Genomic DNA, 10,928 nt, shown 5'->3' on the forward strand with positions numbered 1-10,928 from the left:
ACCATGTCACCTCTGTGCCAGACACTGTGCTAGTTGTTGAGCAAGAAAGAAAAAAAATAGAGGTGATGCACAGGAAGAAAGAAAGAGAATAACAAAAGACTGAGGTAAGAGCTAGTAATTGAGATTACAGAATTTGAAGACAGGCAATTCTAAATTGGAATTCAAACTCCCCAGAAGTCATGAATGTAGACAAATTACTTAACTTTTCAGCAAGTTTTTGTTTCCACAAGAGTAAACTAGAAAAAAAAAATAGTACCTATTACATTGTTGAGAGAATTAAATGAAATGTGTATAATTATTCTTTGACACCAAGGCTTGGTCCCTGGTTTCAGAATGCTCACAGTCCAGTAACATTGAAAGATGTTGGACAAACATGTGATTGTGGCACAGTGTAACTGCCATATTGAAAGTATGCACCAGGTGTGTTGAGAGCATAGACAAGGGCTTTGGGAACCTAGCCTGTGGGTTTAGAGCTGCCTGGAAGGCCCATGCCAAGATACCATTCCTGAGCTCCCTTTGTGAATTTCCTGGCTGCTTTAAAAATTCTGTTATGGATGCCACATTTTTTTTATCCATTCGTCTATTGAAGGGCATCTAGGTTGGTTCCACAGTCTTGCTATTGTGAATTGTGCTGCTATGAACATGGATGTAGCAGTGTCCCTATAGTGTGCTTTTTTTAGGTCTTTAGGGAATAGACCAAGTAGGAGAATAGCTGGGTCAAATGGTGGTTCCATTCCGAGCTTTCCAAGAAATCTCCATACTGCTTTCCAAATTGGCCGCACCAATTTGCAGTCCCACCAGCAATGTACAAGTGAACCCTTTTCCCCACATCCTCGCCAGCACTTGTTGTTGTTTGACTTCCTAATGGCTGCCAATCTTACTGGAGTGAGATGGAATCTTAGGGTGGTTTTGATTTGCATTTCTCTGACTGCTAGAGATGGTGAGCATTTTTTCATGTACTTGTTGATTGATTCATGGAGTATTACTCTGCATTAAAAAATGACAAAATCATAGAATTTGCAGGGAAATGGATGGCATTAGAGCAGATTATGCTAAGCGAAGCTAGCCAATCCCTTAAAAACAAATGCCAAATGTCTTCTTTGATATAAGGAGAATAACTAAGAACAGAGTAGGGATGAAGAGCATGAGAAGAAGATTAACGTTAAACAGGGATGAGAGGTGGGAGGGAAAGGGAGAGAGAAGGGAAATTGCATGGAAATGGAAGGAGACCCTCAGGGGTATACAAAATTACATACAAGAGGAAGTGAGGGGAAAGGGGGAAAAATATAAGGGGGAGAAATGAATTACAGTAGAGGGGGCAGAGAGAGAAGAGGGGAGGGGAGGGGTGGAGGGGGGATAGTAGAGGATAGGAAAGGCAGCAGAATACAACAGACACTAGTAGGGCAATATGTAAATCAATGGATGTGCAACTTATGTGATTCTGCAATCTGTATACGGGGTAAAAATGGGAGTTCATATCCCACTTGAATCAAAGTGTGAAATATGATATATCAAGAACTATGTAATGTTTTGAACAACCAACAATAAAAATTAATTTAAAAAAAATTCTGTTATGGCCTCTCTGTCCTATATAGGTTCCTATAGAGCTAGATAGGAAAGTGTTTTGATTCTTGGAGCTGGCACATTTCACCTCCAACTAATTCAGGCTTTTCTATTTGCAAAGTACCATGCTACATCCTGTGGGATTCAATGATGAATAAAAATAAAGAATTGTTCCCTAGTTGCTCATAGACAATTGGCTCTATCAGAGTATACTCAGCTCATTCCCTTTTTGACACTGACATTGGATTCATTGCGACCATAATAATTCTTGGGATCAAATATTCTGCCATATGATTTTTCCAGGAGCCAAAGCATAGGGGAAACTACCACCCTGATTCTTCTTTCTTCCCTCCTGTTAGAGTAAAGGAGGCTTGCTCTTAAGGTCAAATATTGCCCCTGTTCTTCACACATTCAACTCTCAGTAACTCTGCATTGTTAGTTGTCCCATCTCTTCTGCATCTTCACCTTTTTCCTCTTCAGTGGCTCCTTACCATCAGCATTTAGACATGAGCCTAATGTCTATTGCAAAGTCCCCCACTGGAGTCCATATTTCCCTCTAAGTGAGAGCTATTTCTCACTTCATTTAGATCATCCTCCTTCCAAAGAGTTGGATGCATTGTTTGTCCTCACCATGCACTCTTCTATCTTCACATGGCCCCAATCCATCTCTGCTCCTACAAGTTTATGGAATGCTCTAGTCAAGGTAAGGTATGACTCCAATGAAACTGATTGGCTCAGATTTTGTTAGTTGACCTCTTAGAAATAGCTCACTTTTGCTTCCTCCTCGATACCTTAATGTCATTTTCCTCTCTTCCATTATGGAGCTTTGACCTGAGATTCACTCTCTAATTTTGTACCTATTCCATGATTAAACATAGGCAGTCCTTATGTCTTGTCCTAGTCACTTGTTGATCTCATTCTTAACTGTCCACACAGAATACTTCCTTGATTTCTGTGGCTCTGATTGGCATTTTTATGCTGATCTTTCCAAGATTTGCATCTACAGATACATCCATTGTGATCTAGGCATAAAGAGAATATATATAATGACTATTTCCCACCAGCAAGGTTAAACAGCCTCACTAGCATCTCATCTACATGGCCAAAACCAAACTCATGGGTCTTGTCGCAAACCTGTTCCTCCTCCCATATTTCCAGTATTGGAAAATAGCACAATCAGTTGCTAAAATCCAAAATTAGGGAAAAATTCTCTCTCCTCTCTCACTAATCACTCACAAAACCCCATTAATCCTATCACATAAATATATTTTAGGATTTTGTCTCTATTTCCTTTTTTACAAACTAATATCTGACCTGGATCACTGAATATTTTCATTCATTATTGTCCCTATTCCAATTTATGTGCCACCACATGGTAGCCCAAATTGATTCTCTCATAAGTAAAACCTTATGAGAGGTTTATATCCCCTTCCAGAAAACACTTCTGTGACTAGAATACCTAAATCTGTTAGTCTTTAATGTGCCTTAGAGGTGGAATAACCATATGATTTATCATTAAATCAAGATACTTTTAAGAGTAAAAGGAGCAATTTTATGAACTATACCTTGACAAGAAATATAAACTGGGACCATCCCAGATAAACTGAGACTTTTGGTCTCCCTACTCAGGGGGCTTTGAAGACAGGGTCCCTCCTTCACTTCTCTGGTTTTATCTTTTTTCTCTTCCTTTCTTGCCTACTTCCCTTCAGAATTATGGGTCTCTTTTCAGTTCCTCAAAAGTCCCCAAAATTTCTCCTTCCAACATTTTTATGTAGTTTCTTCAGCCTAAAACACCATTTTTCCTTCACTAAAATCTCAGTCATTAGGGTCCCAGTAGAAAAGTCATTTCCTCAGGGAAGACTTCTAAGACCTACTTAGTTTCCCCTAATTAGGGTATCACACTAAGTCCCCTTCACTAAACTGAGCATGACTAGAATTACTCCTTAAATCTCTGGTTTATAGATTTAAGGATATGAGTACAGGGGACCAGGCTGATATTGTATCCTAAACTTTAGGCACAGGTACTAGTTCATAAAACAGAGATGCTCCAAAAATATTTGTTGGATAAATAAGTGAGTGAAATGGTGCGTAGTTAACATAACATCTTCCTGAGAGAGAGAAGAACCCCAAAGCACAGACAGGTGGTTGCCTGGAGAAGACCCTTGTGTCCTTTGATTCAGGGAGACTATGAATCTGTGATTCAACATGCTCTAGGTCAGTACTTTTTATGTTTAAACCAGAAGAATCTATTTTCAAATGAAATATTAAAAGTAACACCAATGTATAAAGCAGTGAAAAGTGAAAGTGTTCTGAGTTTGGGGATTTACTAACCCTGCCAGGTCAGCCTCCCTCTGGCCCTTCCTAGCTTAAACCACCAGGGAGAAGTCTTTGGGCCAGGAGATGTTTAAATTGCACACTGGTCTTTTAGACCATCAATAAATTCTCTGAAGCAAATTTGAAACCACTGCTGAAAGTTAATTCAAAGATAATCTGAATGTATCCCTGACAGTAAACGAGGAGATCATGATATTCTCTCGAGGACCCTCCAGACATCATCTCTGTTCTGCTTTCTGAACACTATACCATTGTTGAATTTCTTAAATTCTTCTTACAGCAAGTTTTTTTTTTTTTATAGATCTTCCTCTACCTCTAGTGTAATTAATCCTCTTAGATCTCCTATTCACCCAATTATGAATATATATTGGGCACCTGCTATTCTAAGCACCAAGTTCTCAAATTTTACATCTTGCTATTTTTCATGCTATTCTCAGTGTAAGCCAAGTCAATTTCTTCTTCCTCTAGTAATAGCCAGCTTCCATTTTTTGGGATACAATTTCTGGTGAGAGACTAGGAGCTTTTGAGGTATCACTGAATACATCAGCAAGCCCTAGGAGCTAGGTGTGGCCTCATCTATTACATGGAATTTAATGCTCAGATCTAGAAAAGTGAACTGATTTGTCTAAATTTAAGTAGTTAATAAGATAAAAGCTGGGAAATAACTAATAATGCCTCCTATTAATTATCAGTTGTTTCATATTAGCTTAGTCTCTGATGCTGCTATAACTGGGTAGTCTATACATAATAAAAATGTATTTCTCACAGGCTGGAAGATGGGAAGTCCAACTCAAGATGTTAACAGAGATGGTATCTTCTTGTTATATCTTCATATGGTGGAAAGGGCAAATGAGCCATTTTGGGGCCTCTTTTATAAGGACAATAATCTCATTCATGAGTGTTAGCCTGCATGACCTAATCACTTCCCACAGCTTTCACCTCTAGTACCATCCACTTGGGGGTGGGACTTCAAAGTATGAATGTGGATGGGTCATAAACAGTCACTTCACTGCACATATGAAAGTTAATTCAAAGATTATCTGAATATATCCTTATTCTTATGTAAGAGGATTTTTAGTTTCCCAGTTGTGGCTTTCTAAAAATCTCTCTTCTGCTGCTGCTTTCCAGATTTTACTCTAAAATTTGCTTTCTCCAGTAATTCTCTATTTAATGCAAGCTGATGCTGAGTGTTCCTTTTCCTTATGACATGACAGGGAGCCTGGTGAAAGTGTTAGCATTTTACCTTGTCAGGGTCCTCTCTGACTCTTGAATCAACATGCTGTTTTGATCTCTACTAATACAACTATTGTCTCTTTTCCTATTTATGTGCCATGCATAACTTCATGTGAATGCATGTGTGTGCATCTCATTTGTTGTTCCCATTACAGTGAATACATGCACGTTACACACTCAAATACCATTGCCCGGGTTAAAAACAGGTTCAATACTTATGCAGACAATATAAAATATGTCTAAGAGTTTGTACCCTGGCTTTAGTCTTGTGACCTTAACCAGTTGACTGACCTCTCTGTATCTCAGTTTCCTTATCAATGGAATGGAGCAAGAATAGTATCTACCCTATAATTTGTTTTGAAGATTAAATAATCATATATATATATATATATGTATATTTACAATAATGCCTGGTATACAGTAAGTGTTACATAAATGAAAGCTCTTGATGGTTGGTTTTGTTTCTGGTATGAGAAGGAAGAAGGGTCTCTTTATTTTTATAATTCAGCAAAGATTAGTGCTGGCTTTGGATTTCCTCAGATTTGGAGACCTTGACATTTCCAGCTTTCTTCCCCCATCTCACTTGCCTGCCTTGCTGCCCATACTCTTCTTTAGTGCATCTTGTTGTTCATCCTCTGTTACTTTGATTTCCCTTAGATTTTCATAAACATCTCTTTTTCCTTGTGTTCTCAGCCTTTCAGTTTGAAAGACCCACCCCTGACAATGGTCATACCAAAGCTGAAATTGATTTTATCAAATTCATTCAGCAAACAGAAGGCACGGACATTTTTAGCAATGGATTAGACAGAAAACTACAAAAATTAACAAGAAGCAAAAGTGCTTCATGAGTTTCTATCTTGGAACAGATGACTATAGCTCAAAGGAGACCTGCAAACAGTATAAAAAGTCACGTCGATACCTGAGTGACAATTCCACAGAGTGCACTCAATTATCTCTTGATTTTGGAGAGAAGTACAGATGATCCAAAAACAAGTTGATGCTGTTCTCACAATAGCCCTCAAATGGGGAATTCTAATTCCAATAAAGTGCTTGTGCTCCTACCCTCATTTCTCTCCCTCAATCAATATTCTTTCAGTTTCTTCTGTTATTTGGTGGAGAAAGCTTCAATTAGCTGATTATCTGTCTTTAGCACATTTCTTGTGCTGCGTATAGTGTTTGATTGCCTCCAAACAAAGAAAGCTAATAATCTATTTTTATCAAGGAAAGTGTTTTGTCTGAAGAAATTGGAGAGCATCTGAAATGAGCTGGGGCTGCAAGAAGGTTTAGAGGAAGCCCTGATGATGTTATCAGAGGACCCAGGAAACAGCTAATGCCTTGAGTTTAAAATCCACAAATCCTGTATTCTGAATGGGAATATGTTTAGTTTGGGAAGTTTCAAAGAGGCATGTCTTTTTATTATTTGTGGACACTTTAAATAAAAGAATCAGGCACACAGTGAACTCTGCCTCTGGGAAAGTCAACTCCACACATGGCTCTGGATCATTCTATTCTGCTTGCCAAACTATGCTCAGTAGTAAAATCTGTTCTTAAAATCATGTAAAGCCCCAGATTAAACAGATCTTTCTTTCTTGAGCTTATTGCCTGTCTGACTCATGCCTGGCTAAGGGTTTAGGGAAGGTGGTTTATGTGGCCTACCTCCAAGTCACACTAAGAGTCTTACCAAATTGCAAAATACACTAAGAGATGGTTGGATTTTCACAGAAACAAAAATACTAATAAAACAGTAAAAATTGGAATCAGTGTTCCTACATTCCTACTATTACTAGCTAACATTTTAGGGGCGCTTTCTATGGGTGAGGCACATTTAAAAGTGCATTAGTTAAGGAATGATCTTAATTCCCATAATAATCCTACAAAGTAGGGATGATTATTATCAGTACTACATGACTGAAGGAATTTGTCAGGGAGAGGTTGTCAACTTGCCTGGGGGTCCAAGTTTTTCATAGGCTGATCTGAAATGATACCCAAAAAGAGTTTGATTCGTTCCTTTTCAAGACTTTGAGTAATTCTATAGATTTCTACAGCATGAAAATAATTTGTATTACTCTAATGCTTTAAAGAGTCTAGAAAATAATAATGAGGTTGAGGACAAGGCAATGAACTAATGGGGTGATAATAAAAGACACATCTAAGAACTCTGTGAGTTGATGGTAGAGGAAGTGTATATTTTGTCCCCACTCTGTTGTTAATGTTTTCCGTCATTTCTAACTTTTTGCAACTCTCTACTTTATATGATTATCAATAAAAACATATAAACTCGTAATTTCCTAAGTTAGATCTGTTACTGTTCTCAAAGAATTTAGGATGCATTAAAATGTCTTTTCAGTTCTTATTCTTTGTGAAGGAACTCTATCAGACAGCTTCTATCTGTGTGTCCCACTACACCATCTTCAATCTTTCTGTATCCTTTCTTGTTCTGCCCAGTGTTCTAGATGACTAAATGGCATAAATATAAATGATAGGTCTCATTGCCCATGGCTTGCCATTGGGTTTAGCCTGTAAGAGGCACTGACACATGGGAGAATGGAAAGAGAATGCATCAAAAGATCTACTTCCCTCCCTGACCAGGCACCTCATTGTTGATTGCCTGGGAACTCCACATCTCCTTTGAAATGTCCCTCTCCATGCAGCTCTTTTGGGGAATTTTGCTGCTGCTCCTTCTCTTTACTCCTTTAGGCCTAAGGGGTTCAATAATACTGCCTACTACTAATCTCAGAGAACTTCCATGAAATCCTGAGGTTCAGCTATTGTTTCTCTCCTCAACTCTCCATGTGTGTGTGTCATCTCTTTCTTGCATATACACCTTTGGAATTTATTGTAATTTCATCCATTTCAGATTACTCTTTGCTATGTGAAACCATTTTATTCTATTTTGCTTTTTCCTGAAAGAAACTTTACCAAGTTCCTTCTCATGAACATATGGTCTAACTTCTGTAACTCAGGTGGAATCCACAACCCTTTAACAGAAAGTCTAAGTTATGAGTAATTTCCACCTTAATCATAGGCAAAATTTTTAAATTAATTGTGCATGACGACCACCACCTCATGTCTGACCAGAGCATGGGGTCAACAGTTTTGCTGATGATAGATAAACTGCTTGAATGCCTGGGGTTGGCAGACCTAATAATCTTTTGAGTAGTTACTGAATTCTTAAGTTATTCAAGTACTATGAAGAACACAGATGAGATGAAGGCAGATCTATGTGCTATTGTGATAGATGAAGCATCTAAATAGTTCTCTCAGAAGTTTTGATACTTTTATGAATGGCGGTATGTAACAACCTACTGGAGTTAGAATCTATAATGGTATATATTTTCTCTGAGTATATTGCTTTCCTGAAATCCAAGTCTTAAAATACCTACTAAGATTCAAGACCATTTCCTCTTATGAAATGTTTATCTATATTAGATAACAAAGAGATAATAGACTTTATACAGTGCCATAGACATAATCTTAGGAGAAGTTTAAAATGTGTAAGAATTACAGATTGAGACCTTTCAAACTACCTTGTATTTTGAGTCACATATCCAGTATCCAGTCACATATTCATGTAAAGTGCTTAGGAGATTTATGTAAGATTGTAAGAAAATGTAAATTTTAAATACAGATTTAATAACATACTTATCACTACACAAAGTGCTTAAGCTACCCCCAAGATACATAACTTGATTATTACTACAGTTAGCCTTAGGTGAATAATAAATCACCCCAAAACTTGAGGACTTAATGCATATTTATTTAACCCTAAGGTCTGTTGGTGAGGAATTTGTGAAGGCCTCAGCTTGGGAGTTCTGGTTTCAACTGGATTTATTTCAGCATCTTCAGTAAGCAGCCAGGTTGGTTGGGAGCTGGCTAAACTAGGATCACCTGTGCTGGAGAACTCGCCTTTGTTTCACATGGTCTCTCATCTTCCTGCAGGTTAGCTGGGCTTGTTCATATGGCAACTGGGCAGATTTCCCAAAAGCAAGTAGAATCATGGAAGAAAGGCACAACATCACTTCCACCATATTTCTATGGGCCAAAATGAGTCCCAAGGCTGCTCAGATACAAGGGGAAAGGAAATAGAATCTTTGTGTTCATGGGAGGAGTTTCTAAATCCCAGAGCAAAAAGTCATGGAAGCAGGAAAATTAAAGGATTACGGTCATTTTGCAATCCACTAAAATGAGATAAGACATGATGTGGAATGGGGGTGATATATTGTGCTCTTTGTGACTAAAGGAGGTGGAGAAAGAAGGAGAATCGTTTTGCATGTATCAACATGCACATATACAAATGCTCACATTAAATATTTCTCAGACACAAGGTAGGCTTTTCTCCCAGTCACTATTCCACTCTGATCCTCTGATCTTGTTGCTATTTTTTGTTCATTTTGTTTTCATCCATCTACAGTTTTTTTTTTAAATTTTTTTCTTGCTTTTTTTTTTTTTAACTGTTCCTCTATTCACTCCCTGACTCCCAGATCTGCTCTATTCTTTCTCTGAGTGAGTTTTATACTTCCCCAGTCTCTCTTATCCTGCTTACTGTCTATTCCAGAATCTGGCAGAAACTGAGTCAATGAAGAAAACAGTCACTTGGCAGCATGAAGAAGCAATTAGATGCCAACTTCTAAAGGGCTAGAGGACATTCAAACCCCAAGTGCTGGAAATCTTACTGAAATTGCAGACAGAACAAAGGGAGAAGTACTTGAAGGATTATTAGCTAGCCAGAGCTTGGCCCCATCACATTTTTTCCATTGCCTATTGTAAGGATTCCATGTTCCTGCTTGAGCTAGTGAGTAGAAGAAGGGAGATCAATGAGCATCCATAAGAGTTCATTCCTTGGAAGGAATGAAAGCTTGTCTCAGTTCTTTAAGAATAAGACCTGGAGAAAGTGATTCACAGAGCATAATGGACCTCTTTGGATGTAGGTGACAATGTGAAAAAGGGTTCCAAATTCCACCGATAATCCGCAGTTCAGTAAATCTCTGAATGGTTATTGAGATGCATATTGTAGTTGAAAGCACAGATGTAGCCATTCATTTCATTCTGTACAGTACTTGATACTGCACTCTTACAGTAGTCTATTGCTCAGACCTCTATTTTCTATTTTTTGTTGTTATTCTTTTAATACAGATCTTGCCCCTTACCCAAGCCAGGATCGTTACTCCACTGAGGGTTTTTCAGACATCATTAACCACAGGAAGAGAACATAACACAGCAGAAACTTCAGATTGAATAACAACCTTGAAATTCAAACTGACATCATGCATTATTGTTTGCATTATATACTAAACAGTTATTAGGAACAATTAGCAATTAAAGACTCTTAGGTGCAGTTATATGGTTTTCTACAATATATCCTGAATAGCAGGATAAGTGCTTTGGCTGTAAGCCAATCATCAAAAAGCCCACAGAAAACTCTAATCTAAAATGCGTGCTTCTTTATGGCCATTGAATGTAGCATGTTAATCAAGCAAAGCCACACATGAGTTGGGGAGACTTCAGGTATAAACTTTTAATATGAAGCCAATTTCCATTTTAAATAAAATCCATGCATCCCAAAAGAAATTGATTCACATATTTTTCCTCATAGCTTTTACACAAAGGAGACATATAATAAGCAAAAAATAATAATAATACACAGAAATATTTCTAAAGGACTATGTCTTGATTCCAGAATAAAACTAATGTAATCTTTTCTATCTTCTTATTCTTTAGTACCTAACATTGACACTTGGCGTTCACCATAATGATCCTGAAGCCCTAAATATTCTTTCTGAAGCATCAAAGTGATATTA

Source organism: Callospermophilus lateralis, chromosome 4, assembly GCF_048772815.1.
Source record: "Callospermophilus lateralis isolate mCalLat2 chromosome 4, mCalLat2.hap1, whole genome shotgun sequence".
NCBI lineage: Eukaryota > Metazoa > Chordata > Mammalia > Rodentia > Sciuridae > Callospermophilus > Callospermophilus lateralis.